The sequence below is a fragment of the Pelodiscus sinensis genome, chromosome 6 (genome assembly GCF_052426305.1).
Source record: "Pelodiscus sinensis isolate ZL-2025 chromosome 6, ASM5242630v1, whole genome shotgun sequence".
Taxonomy (NCBI): Eukaryota; Metazoa; Chordata; order Testudines; family Trionychidae; genus Pelodiscus; species Pelodiscus sinensis.
This window is the reverse complement of record NC_143057.1, coordinates 113,122,501-113,137,500: the sequence shown is the minus strand read 5'-3', so window position 1 is coordinate 113,137,500 and position 15,000 is coordinate 113,122,501. Positions and strand designations below refer to the sequence as shown.

Sequence of the window (15,000 nt, the reverse complement as noted above, 5' to 3'; positions counted from 1 at the left end):
ACAGACTTGAGTAATGGTAAAGTTTTCTTTCATACTTTTCATACAAACGCCTATAGTGTGTATATGAGCGTGCGCACGCGTGTTTAAAGAGTAAAGAATGAGCAAAGGTTTATCTAACTCAGTTGCTCTGCATTTATTTGGGAGGTCCCCAGAGGTTTGCGTAAACAGTACTTGAATTATAATCACACATTTCATTCAAATTTCATGCTTTGAGGATTTTTTCCTCATTAGAACAGTAGTTGTCAATCTGACAAGATCACATTTGTAACCTTTAAACCACCCTCAGTGTATAATACATAAGGCCAAAAATCCCAACTACCACAGGTCAATGTGTAACAAAATGTTACACCTAAAAAGGAAGGAAAAAAAGAAAACAAAAATTAAAGACATATCCTTTAAACAACCGCTAATTTAAAATATTAAAAAATTGACTTTGTAGAATTGTTATATATATATATATATATATATATATAAAATCCTAATTTTTTATTAGCTACAAATTATTTTAATTATAACTGTTTTAAAAAATTAACATGCTGTATTTCTATACATCTGAGTTCTCGTTATGTTTTCAAACTATAGTATGACATTTTCTCTTGCTCTAAAAGCTAATTTCACATACTTCAAAAAACAAAAATAGGAATTTCTTTAGTGGAAAATTAGCTTACAATTTTAGTTTAAATTTATCTCAAAATTAGTTCTGAGAGATTTTTAAGACATATAAGTTAATCAATTCACAGGCACTCAAATCTCCCTTTAAAGTCTTACTCTATAGGCTTTAATTACTGGCATCATATAATTCTGAAATTTCATGTGTTGGTGCCTATAGATCATGCAAATTAACAGAGACCCAGGCCTCCGAAAAGGAGTTTTGAATCCTGACCAATTAGACATGAAACTGATTGTAGCTGAGTTTGGTTCAATTTTTGTGACCTGGGGAGGGGTGGTACATTCCAATTTAAGTTGCATAAAATTTACATCAGTGCATTTACTCATGAAAATTTAAGCAAATACATGTAATAATAAAATGCCAATGCCTCATATAGGGAGTTAGCATATAGCTACAACAAGAAATAGTTCTCTATCAAAATCAGAATTGACCACTTCAACTTATAATAGATATATTCTGCTATGCGTTTATATCAAGTGGGTTTTTTTTTGTTTTGCTCTGAAATCTGTGATTTTCCTGGATTCTTTTTTAGACCCTGTAATATATGTTGCATAAAACATCTTAAAAAAGACAGACAGCAATGTTACTGAGCGATACCAACTCTATTTAGGACTCTGAAATCATCAAATGTAACACTAGTTTGGTCATCCACCTACACCCTTTTCTACCAACAGTCTCAGAGACCCCATGCATTTCCTTCCTTAGGAAGACTAAGGGTAACTTCCTCCAGAGAACACCAAGAACACGGAATGTTGGCTAGAGGGGTAGCTATAAGTGCTCCAGGGTTAGAGCATGCTGCTGATTGACAGTCCAGAGGGGACTAGGTCTCTTTACAGTAGTGCTGCTATCCACAGTATCTATGTTTTGGTAGGTAAAGAATCTTACCACACACTTAGATAGTGAATTCATACAGTAGGAGATGTATATCCACCCACCTCGCCTAAACTGGGCTTTTTGGGTAATGGGAGCCTATTTATTAAAAGAGCAAACTGCTCAAAATATAAACACCGTTATCTGACAAGAAACAGCTTTTTTACAAAAATAAATCTTTGTTGGTATTTTAATCTCCAAATGCAGTGCTCTCAAATTTGCATCTGGACATAACACAACTACTTTAGGGATTTCCACTGAGCCAGGCAAAGGCAGTTGTTCTAAGCTACACATTGTTGATCCAACAAGCTGGTATTAATACAATCTGCTAGAAAGCTAAGCCCAGATTTTATTCCCTTTCCAGTCTCCCCGGTAGGAGTCACTACCAACAAGAGCAACAGGGATTTTACTGAGGAAACTAGGTTTTGTATATATGTATAATCAATAGAGTCTGTAAATGTAACTAACCTCGTGATGCCTCCTAGAAATCTATATGCACATATATGCATACTTACACATACGTTCTCTCACACACATATTTGGATGCCATTCAGTCAATATTTGCCATCAGGTACCAGAGTAATATTGGAATAACTGTGATTATTTCCTTATTTGAGGGATACATTGATTCTTTCAGGACAACCACTTTCTACACATTCTCACAGCAAGAGTACAACGAAATACATAGCAGCACGAGGAGAATTGTTATTTTTCAGAATAAACTGAAAGATCTTCTGGCTTCCCAGAGACTATGAAGTACATTCTTGACTGCCCAGAACACTCAAATATTACTATACGGTAAACTGAGGACCTCTCTACACTGGTTAAGAGTCCTGATGCTATCTTCTACTGGGTATAAATAGATCCACTCTCATACATAAATTCGTAAAGAATTGTTTCAGTGCAAAATTAGTATTTTAAATTCTAAGATAGAGTACTTAATGTTGAAACAACTGTGAAACTGTAAGATAATGCCACAGAAAGGCTGGAGACTTAAAACCTTGTAGAAATTATAGTCTTGTGACACAACAAGTGATGAAATAATGCATTAATTCATTTGTATGTCATGAAGCCATTCTTTCAGTGCTTTCTAGGTCACTGATAACATAACAAAACTCATCAGGTGCAATTTATCCACACTCTTGTTTTATAAATATATTCATACAGTACAAGTGTGGACAAATCCAAGTTAATATAAGATCTTATCTAACATGACATAGAAAGTGTTAGATACAATGTTTCTTTAACACTTTGTCATGAACCAGTTATTTCAGCATATTCTAAGTTGCCAACCTGTCTCACATTTTAGAAGATAATCATTCCTTCCACAGGCCATTGCCTTCATTTTCCTTCTTCACTACTCTGCTAGAATCCACAGACAAAACCACACAGGAATTGCTATTCACTCATTTAAGATGAACTGATAAGGATCAGGAGAAGACAGGTGGAGCTACTAAAAATGGTCAGAATTTCATGGCTTTTGTGATCCATACACAGTTTCAATGCTTTAATACATTTGCTCCCAGTTTTTCCATTTTATTTTTGTCTCTGACCTTATTTCCAAACAGCGGAGAATCCCCCAAGCATAAGAAAAAAAAAGAAAATATCACTTTCTTCACCTCACACAGGAGACCCTTCCAAATGATTCAAGAAAAAAACCCAAGCCAAAACTGTGTTACTTTCACAGCATAATCTGCAAATGGTACCACAAGAATCCTTGAATGGCTTCATTCAGAGAGTTGTTGAACATCCTTCACTCCCACTGAAGCACGTTAGAGTGGAAGGCACCCCACCAAATTAGAAAATGTTTGGCAACAGGTATGTTTGAGTTCTGAGAGAAATCCTAAAACACTGAAACTGAGAATGTGATAGAAAAAGAATGTTTACCTCTTTTGAAAAAAAACCAAATACCTACCTCCAAATCCAGACAATCTGGATGGAAATGATACAAGCACAACATTTTGTCAAAAAAGACATAAGTCTTTAGGAAAGTATAAAAAAAAGGGAAACTATCTGTCTGATGACAAGCTTATAGCAACAAATACAAATTGGCAATGGTACTGGCAAGAGGCCTGCAACACCCAGATTCTTGGTATTCCTATCAGCCTGGATCAGTTGGGATAACCTCATTCTTCTTAGCCATATCCCTGAATTTGGGTATCAATACAGATCTGTCTACATGGTGATGTAGTGTACTTTAATATGAAACTCATTTAGGTCAGTAGACTGAGGCTGTAGGTGAAAGGAAAGGTCACATTTAAGGACAGGAAAATATTTTTTCTACAGATACGAGATCTACTATCCAGGGACATAAATATGAGCAGAAAGTTCCTTAAAAATCTGGATCCTAACTAGCTGTGTATGTAATTATATTACAGTAAGCAAAGCTAACTGTTTTCACACAGTGAAGCAGTATCTTGCTTACTGGACAATATAAAAACAAAAATTGAAATAAAAATCAGATGCTGCATGAAAAAAATAATTAGCTGTATCATGTTTACCTTTGACATAAGAATGAAACATAGTTCAGCAGTATCAACACAGAGTCAATTTCTGCCTTGGGTTGTGCACAACTTCAAAATAAAGTCAATGAGCAACCTGCTAAACACTGGACGACAGAATCAGAATCCTTTTGAGACTTTTTCTTAGGATTTGTTTCCTTGTTATCCTATATTTCTGGGTATATTAGTAATTATTTTTTCTTCTTCCTCTTCTTAAAGGAAGAAGACCATATTCAGGCAGTAGTATTCTATAATGATGAGCACAGCATGAAACACACACATGCATTCACACAAAGACAGACAGACATTCAGACACACTCACGCACGCACGCACACACACAGACCATGAATATTCCAGGCACCAACAGCAGCAATATGCAAAAAGCTAGTTTAGCGAACAATGAAAATGGTACCTGCTTTAACGTTCTCAAGTAGGTGCTGCTGGCATTCCTAATACATCAATCACCTAGCCTCAAACCCCATTATTTTGTTTGTAAAAGTAAGGATGTTTCTGCTTTGGAAATGAACACTTAGTATTATTCATAAAGGGGACAAATTCTCTATAAGACATAAGGAAGCCAAATTTCCTGCTGTTGTAAGCGGTGTAATTGTTGATTTTAATGGAGTTGCACCTGTTTATACCAGCAGGGAACTTGTATCAAAGAATTAGGATACATGACAATGGACAAATGATACTGTTTTGGAAGGGCTTAAAATCTATACTATGAACCTCCATGGTAGATTAGTTTTGCTTATTATAATACTTATTAAATGTTTATCTGTGACTAGTATGTGCATTACATATCATGGATTTCTACCATAGCCAACACTGTAGTCTCCAGGTAGTATTGTAATTGGTAAGATAGCTTCAGCAAAAATAAATTTACAAATGACTTCCAAACCTGTGATTTGTGGATACTGATCCTATGAATTGCTGCTATGTGCATCTTTATCAGAAGTGATCACATGTTTAAAATGCTTAACAGACACATCTGATAAGTCTCAATAAATACAATAAATTGTGAAGCTCTCCTTTCACATATGCAAAGACAGCGCCCTCTCTACATTGTGTCTCCATATAAGAATTGTCAAACACAAGCTAGTTGGCTGAGATGAATATTGTGACCAATATTTGTATTATGTTAGATGGGCAAAATGGTCAGTCCACAATGGCTAGATTAGGTTATATGGTGCTATTGTTAATGTCTAGCAGCACTAATCTGTGAAATATCAAACCCTGTTTACTCACTGTCAAATATATTAGTACTTACATGTACTGGATGGCAAATGAGATTAACAATATTACAGTAAGAATGTTTTAAAACAAGTTATTTATAACCGAAATACCATAAAAAGTACCTTTTACACATAGGTCAGCTTTAGTGTACTTTCATTACATTGGTGTGTCCACATTAAAAAACCATCTACACAGCTGCTTCTAGTGCTCTACTGTGTTGGCAGTCACATCAGAGAGACCAAGGATTGAATGGGTATGGAGAATGAATGGCCCTGTATTCTTAGTCTAGAGGTACTTGTAATGGGCAATAAGGGAAAACTTGTGCTACTCATGTGGTACCTGTTCTTTCTTACAGTAAAAAGAGAACTCCAGTCTCCTCAGCTGCCAGTCTGTCACCTTCCATGAAAGCTCACACGCAAAACCATTAAAATATAATTTACAGTAGATCTATTTTAAACCAACTATATATCTAAAATATTCATTTTCCAGCATCTCTATTTCTGACTCTGCTGCTTGTAAAAACCAAGAGAGTGATTTAAAATGTAGGAGCCAGAACTCTCAGTTATACCAAGGCAGCAATGCCAACATTAGCCATGTTGTTATAATTCTCACAATATTTGACTTTTTTTAAAAAAAGCCCCAGTTCCTTTACTTGCTGATCGGATGTAAATCTCAGATTCCATTTTCAAACCAAAATGTCTTGTCCACATATTTATGAAAAAAAACTTGGAAACAGGCACCCTAATGTCACAAAAATTTTGAAATTTAATAAATACAATCTTATATGTATTATTTTTAAAATCCCATCATTTCATTTTTGAGGGGATAGGGGAAGGTACTGACTCATGATGTTTGAACACTTGAGGTTGGCAATAGTACTATGACCCCTTTACATTGTTTTGGCAGTGTAAAGATGCCTTAAAATGGGTTCAAAGGGCCATTAGTGTATAGAGTCCAAGAGCAGAAAATATTTACTGCACAGAGTATGGAACCATGACAAGCCGTATTTTTTTTCCAATAAGCGGGAAATCTAAAATATAATACAAAAATATATGATCTCTGGTATTTATATGTACTACTGAGAGTCCACACAGGGCCAATCTTGGGATATGGCTAATGAATTTTTGATAAATAAATTTAGCAGCATTTGCTCTCCCCCTCACTGAGCTTAGACACGTTCAGGCACTATGTTTCTTTTGAATCCATTTTAAAAGACTTGACAAAATATATACAAAGAATGATTTGTACACGTATTTATTTTGTGCTCTGCAGATAGGCTTGGGCCAAACAACAATATGAAATAAACAACTGTTTTGCTACTTTATAAAGGGAAATTCTGTATGCTCAATTGAAAACAAGGTCTATAGTGAGCATTGCTTCAATTGGTAATTTGTATCTTATTACTCATAATTTTTTGTAACTTGTGGGCCAACTGTTTTCCATTAACAGAGACTCCCATTAGAAGGTCAAAAATTGTTTTCCTTACAGTGAAGCAATTACTTAGGCAAAACTCACACTGGCATTATTGTTATATCATTATCACCAACATATAACAATATCAGTCTACAATTTTAACAAGGGGTTCTTGAGTTATCATAAATGACCGGAGATGGAATTTCCTTGTATTACACTACAGGCAGAACCTCTCTAGTGCAGCACCCTTAGGAACTGACCGGTTTGAAGCCAGAGAATTTTCTGGTCCACAGGAGATCAATATTGTCTAGCAGCATTACCAACACTTCCACCATTTACTGGGCTGCTAGAGGACATTTAGGTGTAAATTTGAACTAAATAACAGCACAGAACACTGACAGCTAGGACTGATGGCTATAAAGAAACTTTATGGGATCACAGAAAACTTGGCCACACCCATAAAAAGTGGACATCATTCTGGATGATGGATGTTTCCGGACCAGAGAGTTCTGGTCTAGAGAGGTTCAACCTGTACTGATTTTCAACCTGTGGTCTGCAGAGCCTGTTTAACGGGTTGACAAAAGATTGTCATTACCATAGAACTGTGGTCCTTGGATCCTTGTAGCGTCAGACTGTCTAACATTTCTAAAGGGCTCTGCTCCAACATTTGACATTTTTAGGGGTCCTCATATGAGACAGGTTTAAGACCATTGTATTACACAGTTGAATACATATTTTAATAAAACACTATGAGGCTTTAATATTTACATTTGAAATGAATTTCTTCCTATATTCTAAATAATTCATACTAATATGACTTTACAGTTGGATGAATTCTAGGAATTTTCAGAAACTACACATACACAATCTAGTAAATTAAAGTATCAATTATTGGACCTAGCTCCCAGTGTGTTTATTCTGTACAAACAAAGGAAGTAAACATGCTCCTTTGAATCGTAGAATCATAGAATATTAGGACTGGAAGGGACCTCGAGAGGTCAAGTCCAGTCCCCTACCCTCATGGCAGGACCAAACACTGTCTAGACCATCCCTGATAGACATTTATCTAACCTACTCTTAAGTATCTCCAGAGATGGAGATTCCACAACCTCCCTGGACAATTTATTCCAGTGTTTGACTACTCTGACAGTTAGGAACTTTTTTCTAATGTCCAACCTAAACCTCCCTTGCTGCAGTTTAAACCCATTGCTTCTTGTTCTATCCTCAGAGGCCAAGATGAACAAGTTTTCTCCCTTCTGCTTATGATACCCTTTTAGGTACCTGAAAACTGCTATCATGTCTCCCCTCAATCTTCTCTTTTCTAAACTAAACAAACCCAATTCTTTCAGCCTTCCTTCATAGGTCATGTTTTCTAGACCTTTAATCATTCTTGTTACTCTTCTCTGGACCCTCTCCAATTTTTCTACATCTTTCTTGAAATGTGGACACAACACTCCAATTGAGGCCTAACTAAAAGTAGAACGGAAGAATGACTTCTCGTGTCTTGCTCACAACACACCTGTTAATGCATCCCAGAATCATATATGCTTTTTTTGCAATAGCATCACACTGCTGACTCATATTCAGCTTATGGTCCACTATAACCCCTAGATTACTTTCTGCCGTACTACTTCCTAGACAGTCGCTTCCCATTCTGTATGTGTGAAACGGATTTTTCCTTCCTAAGTCGAGCACGGACCTTGAACACAGACCTTAAAAACTTAGAAATATACACAAGTATTTTAACCATTAACAAATGCCATGGTTAAGTCTGGATATAAGTTTCCCTGCTTTCAGATAAAGGTAACTGCTGAGCTGAAATTTTCAATGCTTATTCTCTACCTAAAGATACAATCATTTGGAGAAAGCTGCTTTATACAGTTTTGAATTATGAAAATAAAAATATTATTTTTTCAATTTTAATAATCCCATGTTTAATTTATGCCTGAAAAACCTAAGAGTATACTTTAATTGTGAAATTTTACATTGAAATGTTCCATTAAAAAAAGAAGGGTCTGCCCTGGGTATTTTAACAAAATTCAGAGGTAATAATACAATACAAACGTGAATATTTGAAAATATGCCACAGATTGTACAAATGAAAACACTCCTAGCTTTTAAGCATCAAACCTGGATGCGTGCACACTCAGACAGCAGTATAAAATGCATAATAAAATGCCCAAGCAATTGAGATGATCAAAGCATGCAAAGGCTTTTTCTCATTAGCCTACTTCTCCATGCCAAATGTCCTACAGGAAAGATCAGAGGGCTGATAGCCTGCAATTCTGACCTAATCCCATACAGTCAGAAAAACTTATAGATAGAATAATGTTTTCGATCTATTGCACCATACCATAAAGAGGAAATATTTTCCGAACAAAAATTAGGCCTCATAACATCTTCATCTAGTAAGTAAATATTGATGGGGCAAATGAAACTCAGAGGCAAAGTAAGTTTGACATGGCCACACATCATGTCAGAGGTAAAACCAGTGTTATAACACAGGATTTTAAATTCTAGGACTTTGCCTAAATCAAAACCCACTGCTGTGTCTAGACTGGCAAGTTTTTCCGCAAAAGAGCTGATTTGCAGAAAAACTTGCCAGCTGTCTACACTGGCCGCTTGAATTTCCGCAAGAACACTGACGATCTCATGTAAGAAATCAGTGCTTCTTGTGGAAATACTATGCTGCACTCGTTCGGGCAAAAGTCCTTTTGCACAAAAGCTTTTGCGCAAAAGCGCCAGTGTAGACAGCTCAAATTTGTTTTGCACAAAAAAGCCCTGATCGCGAAAATGGCGATAGGGGCTTTTTTGGACAAAAGCACGTCTAGGTTGGCACGGACGCTTTTTTGCAAAAAGTGCTTTTGCAGAAAACATCCGTGCCAATCTAGACGCTCTTTTCTGCAAATGCTTTTAACAGAAAAATTTTCCTTTAAAAGCATTTGCGGAAAATCATGCCAGTCTAGACGTAGCCACTGTGTATTTGCCTAAACCATAGCACATCCCAGATAATGCAACTCAATCTTTCTGTGTCTGTTCCCACAGTTGAAAAGGACAATAATAAACTTTTTCACATGGGGTACCAAGCCCATCCTTATTTAATGTAAAACTAATGTTAAAGATACTGATACTCTCATTTGTTGCTTTTGGAGTATGAATTGGAAAATACCTTGTCTCTGTCACAGTATGGACATGTCTCTTCTTCCAAAAAATCCTCAAGTTTTGCTATTAAGCTTTAAGAGTAAGCTTGGCAACATGGGGTGATCTCAACATGTATGAAGCTGGGATAGCCAGATTTTCATCACCCTATCGCTGCTCCAGCTTGTGTTTGAGAATAGCTTAGTCTTCATCCACATTTGGAGAAGTATAAAAGATGACTCAGAGACAAATTTGTCTCCCTCAATACCTGGGCTATACCGAGTGTAAGCTTAGTGTACCTGAAGATGTAGCTCATCGTCTGTAATTATCTGGAAAAATTAAAAAGGTCACATAAACGGATGTCAAATTCCTTTCTTCCTCATTGTCATGTGTGGTGTAAGGCAGCCAAAACAAAAACACCAGAGACACAGGTTAAGTGGCTCATACAAGGTGCACTGTAGGCTAGCAGAAAGAGAAAGAAAGGAAGACAGAGTTCAAGAGGCTTTTTTGGTCTAGAGCGGGACTTCCTTTGGGAACCTGAATAATGGAGAAATAGGTCTTTGTGGAACTTGAAGTGTTATTTGGTGTTTCTAGATCCTCTCCAAAGATATTCACGTGATCATAGGTAAAGTTAGTAAGCTTGCATTGTGCACCTGCCTCAGCCAGTTCCTTCAGACCAATGTGGAGATGCTTTTTTGTGCTTTTGTGTGTACAGTCTTGTTTGTATTTCTGGTTGCGACCCTTGTTGCAAATAGCAGAGGAACTAAATGGCTTGCATGGCATCTAAAAGAATGTTGTGGTTTGGTTTTAAAACAGGGTCTAGACCCACCTTGAATGCCCTAGGCTCAAAGAGTAAGAGGTTTGGCCAATATTTGATTTCTGTATGTTGGCTTTCCGATCGATGGAGTCCAGCAGCACAGCTACCATTTCTGTAAAGAGAATGGACTTCTATGTGAAGGAAAAAAATTAATGTCCTCCACACAGGAAGGGGATATTCAGTTTGAGTCATCCAGGGTTACTGAATATCTTTTCAGTATGGATCAGCAGTCAAAGGTGCATCTATTCATGAGCTCTCTGTTGCCCTTGATCACTGGCTATAAAGGAAAGGGAACCTGAACTTTAGTAGTTTTGGGGGTACACTTGAAGATAAGCCAATTCTTTGCAGGAAAAAACATCAAGGTGGAAATGCTGAGGAGAAAGACTTCTCAGAAGACACTAAGATCTCAGAATCAGGTCTGGCTCATTTAGTGAGGAAGAGGAATTTTGGGTTGGTATCCAAAGGATCACGAAGATGTGTCTCATTTGTGGGGCCTGACAATGAATCTGACAGGGTATTGGTATATTTTCTGGTATTTTATCTATTCTAGCTTTAACAATTCTCATGTGAAAAAAATCTAATTTTTCATTTATTCCATCATTTAACACATCTTGTTACCAGGAAGTTTCACCTGGGTATTTAGTTCAATTCTTCTTTTATTTTCATATCATTGCTCTTAGTTGTTCCCCTCTGTATTAGACATAATTCCTCTCCATTTTGGTATTTATACTCCCAAAAGCATTACATTAGTAAATGTGACAGGATTCAGAAGTCCTGCTAGCATTCTAACAAGCAAGAGTTAACTTGCTGCATGAACCTTGTACAGGCGCACAAGGCAGAACAGCAAATTAGAACTGGGAGTGAAGAAACAATGCAGTGTTCAGAAGATCTGCAGGAAACTATGGAAACTGCAACTTGAAAAGAAGTCAGAAAGGCCTTTTTTCAGGTATAAAACTCTACCTGAGGTTGTTACTGAGGTGGGTTGCCGGCTTTGTTTTCTTGCTTTCTTTTTTCTTCATGTTAAACAGTTTTGTTGATTTTTTCTGATTATAACTAATATACCCTAAACACCCAGGGAATACAATCTTGAAGAGAAAAACTGACTTTTTCTTTCACTGTTAAAGTAGCTGATCCATCAACTTCTGCAAAGACTGTTCCAAAAAACAAGTAGGATCATTTTTGCCCTTGAATATGCAGAATTTAGTTCTCAGACTCAGGATTCTAGCCTATTGTGTGTTAAAGTTGGAGTAAATGCAGGAGTTGTGTGAACAGTGATATAAACTAGGACGGATTTGTCATCCAGCTAGTGTTCACAATATACATAACTCACACCCACCTGGTATTCCTTGAACAAAATTCAGTTCTGACATCAATGGGAATCACACTCATTGGTGCAATGAATGAGTCATGACCTTGGAAGACAGGGCATGGTGTGGGTTTAAATTAAAGCAAAGCAAATATTTTGATCACTCTCTGAATGACGGATTAGTACAAGTTCCAGTAGTTAGCCAGTTATAACAGCACCCAGCACACCATGCTTATGATCAATGTATGGTGCCCCAAATATGTAACTGATAGTGGCATTTTTATCACAGCTGAATTTAACCCTGTGATTTTGATACGAGCTGCACCTGCTTCCTACAGGGTCAATTTTCTTGCTTCTGTACATTTGTCCTTTGTATTTGAACATTCCTTTGTGGTTCAATACTGAATTGAACTATGCAGGAGGATCATTAGTATTACACAGTTTTTGTTGTTCTGTGATTAGAGCAGAAATCAGTGAGGACTTTGGACAGTAGTTTCACTAGGTTTATTTCTATCACGTCAAATCCTGCTGAAAGAAAAGGTGCTTATACCTTTATTTCAGTCGGTAGGACTTTGTGCTGAAATATGTTTTAGAACACTGGAATAAAGATGTCAAGCTGGTGCATCTTCTGAAAAAAGAATATTGTTTTGCGAGTAGTTTGGGCCATACGGTAATTTCACTGTGTATATTTTATTATATTAAACAAACACACTATGTATATGTAAATAATATGTGCATGTTTAGTATAATAAAATATACACAGTGAAACTACTGTAAACACATGCGAGCATGTACACACACACACACACACACACACACACACACACACAGAGTACCAAACAAATCCCCCCTATTAAAATAACTCAAAGAGGGCCATTTTCAAAAGCAGACATCCAGATGCCATATTTTAAAAAAACTATTGTTTGCAATGTGGAAGAGCCTAGAAACCCCAATCAAGGTTTCTTTCGTATAGTGCTAAGCACTGTATGAGCAAAGTAAGATATAGCCATAGTCTTGAAGGACTTACAGATAAAAAGTGGGAGCGGAAGCTCTGTCCCAGAGAGGTGAAATGACTTGCTGGAAACTATAAAACAGGTGAAAGAATAGAAGGAGAAAAACTCCAAAATTTTGACGCCTGGTCCCGTTTCCTAACACTAATCTATACTCCCTTTGATTATTCAAATTTGCATTAAAAATTGCATTTATATGTATTAAATTAAAATATTTAATCTCAAAATATGAGATTTAGAAATCCTATGAAACTGCTCTTTAGCACTTTTTTAGAAAAGCAGATAATATACAGCCAGACAAGGGAGAAGAAAGAAAAACTTGCTTGCTGCTAAATTCACTAGCGCCAACTCCTGGGATTTCATTAAGAGTATCGTAATAACCCCTTCCTTCTCCCTCCCCTCATATTCAGGAATCAGCTTATCAGATTTCATTATTTAATTCAAAAAGAAAATAAGTTTTTAGGCCCTCATGGTTGTGGACAAAAGCACTCAAACTCACAAGCAAATACAAAGACACCAAATTTATATATATTTTTATATCTTATGATATTTAAGCCAATCTCATGAGTTGGGGGCCTGCTTCATGATTTTTATCACTTACTTGGGTCGAACTATGACAAATAAGTTAAACAGTCCCCATAAAGCTAAGAGCGCATGGCTTTTAAATAGCAATATAATTAAGCTTCAGGACCAAAAAAGTGAGGGTGATTGTTTCGCATTCAAGCTCACACTGTTGTGCCTAGATTCACAAAGAGACTCTGCAATGCTGAGCACTGCAGCACCTAGCTTTTAGGTGCCTGCGAAAGAGTGTATTAATCTTGCACTGGTACTGTAAGAGGGTATATCGACACTACAGTTTTTTCTGAAAAAATGGCCATTTTCCTGAAAAATCTTCAATTACATCCACACTGCAATTGCGTTCTTTCAAAAGAAAGTTTAAAGGGTTTTTCCAGCATTCGTAATCCTCTTTCTATGAGGAAGAAGCCTTTTTCCAAAAGAGGTCTTTTGGAAAAAGGCGTGAGGATGGGGAAGAGGAGTTCTTTCAGAAGAAGAGAAAAGAGGAAAAAGCACAGGTGCCCTGGTGGCTACGCCGTCCATAGTAATCACAGTTTAAATGCGAGAGAGCACCCATTCAGTGTGGATGCTATCTTTCGAAAAAGCAGAGCACTTTTTTGATGCACTTTGACAGTGTGGACGCTCTCTTTCGGAAGAAGTTTTTTCAGAAGATCTCTTCCGGAAAAGCTTCTTTCAAAAGAGGCCTGCAGTCTAGACATAGCCTGCAGTCTGCCCCCTCAGCTCCACTTGGCATGCTCCAGTTGGAGGCCAGGTATAAAGGCCTGCAAAGCAGATCACTCTGGTCCAACACCGATGGAGAAAGGAGTACCATGCTCGTTCCTGAGTAGGATCCCTCTGCACACCAGGATGCTGACGCCAACCAAGGGAAGACTGATGCAGATGCACTGGCCTGGGATGGAGGGGAGAGACAGAGAACCCAGAGCTAGGGATATGTGAAAAGCCAGGAAGGAAGTAACCCAGGGGGAGTTTTGTGGGGAAAAGTAGCTTTACCGAAGCAGCTTGGAATGTTTTGGAGGGAGTCCCACCAAGATGATGGTATGCATCTCCACCACCAACAGCTCTGTGCATTGGGACCCAGTGGAGCGGGCAAGACTGAGAACCTCTAACTGAATCACCACTACCTCCAGAGGTGGTGAACCTGCACTCCGTTGTTACTGACTCTGGCCTCTAGGCCACACTGCCCTGCTAGACAGAGTGTTGTTATGAAGTCTGACCATTAGATTACATTGCAGTGAGACAGAAGGCCTTTGCTATAGATTCCTGGCCACCCTGGCATGTTGTCCTGGTAGCTGGGACCATGGGGAAGATGACTAACTACTGAGCCACATGGTGTTGAGCCCAACTGAGGGGTCATGGAGTATGTGGCGTACCTCTGGAGAAGGATGGGCATATGAACTCCGCGACAGTGCCCTGCTGCTTAGCGCAGTAGTTTTCAAACTACCTGATGCTGGCTGCTTCTGGG

General features: G+C 37.6%; 1 protein-coding gene and 1 long non-coding RNA gene across 23 annotated transcripts in view; one reads left to right on the top strand and one right to left on the bottom strand.

The window, feature by feature from the left end:
* TCF4 (transcription factor 4) overlaps window positions 1–15,000 on the bottom strand; it is a 336,615-nt gene that overhangs the window by 100,874 nt on the left and 220,741 nt on the right. The window lies entirely within an intron of this gene.
* Window positions 647–15,000, top strand: part of LOC149524205 (uncharacterized) — a 17,059-nt gene continuing 2,705 nt past the window's right edge. The window contains exon 1 of the long non-coding RNA XR_016349955.1: window positions 647–11,592. This is a non-coding gene — a long non-coding RNA (uncharacterized LOC149524205). The remainder of the gene's footprint in view (window positions 11,593–15,000) is intronic.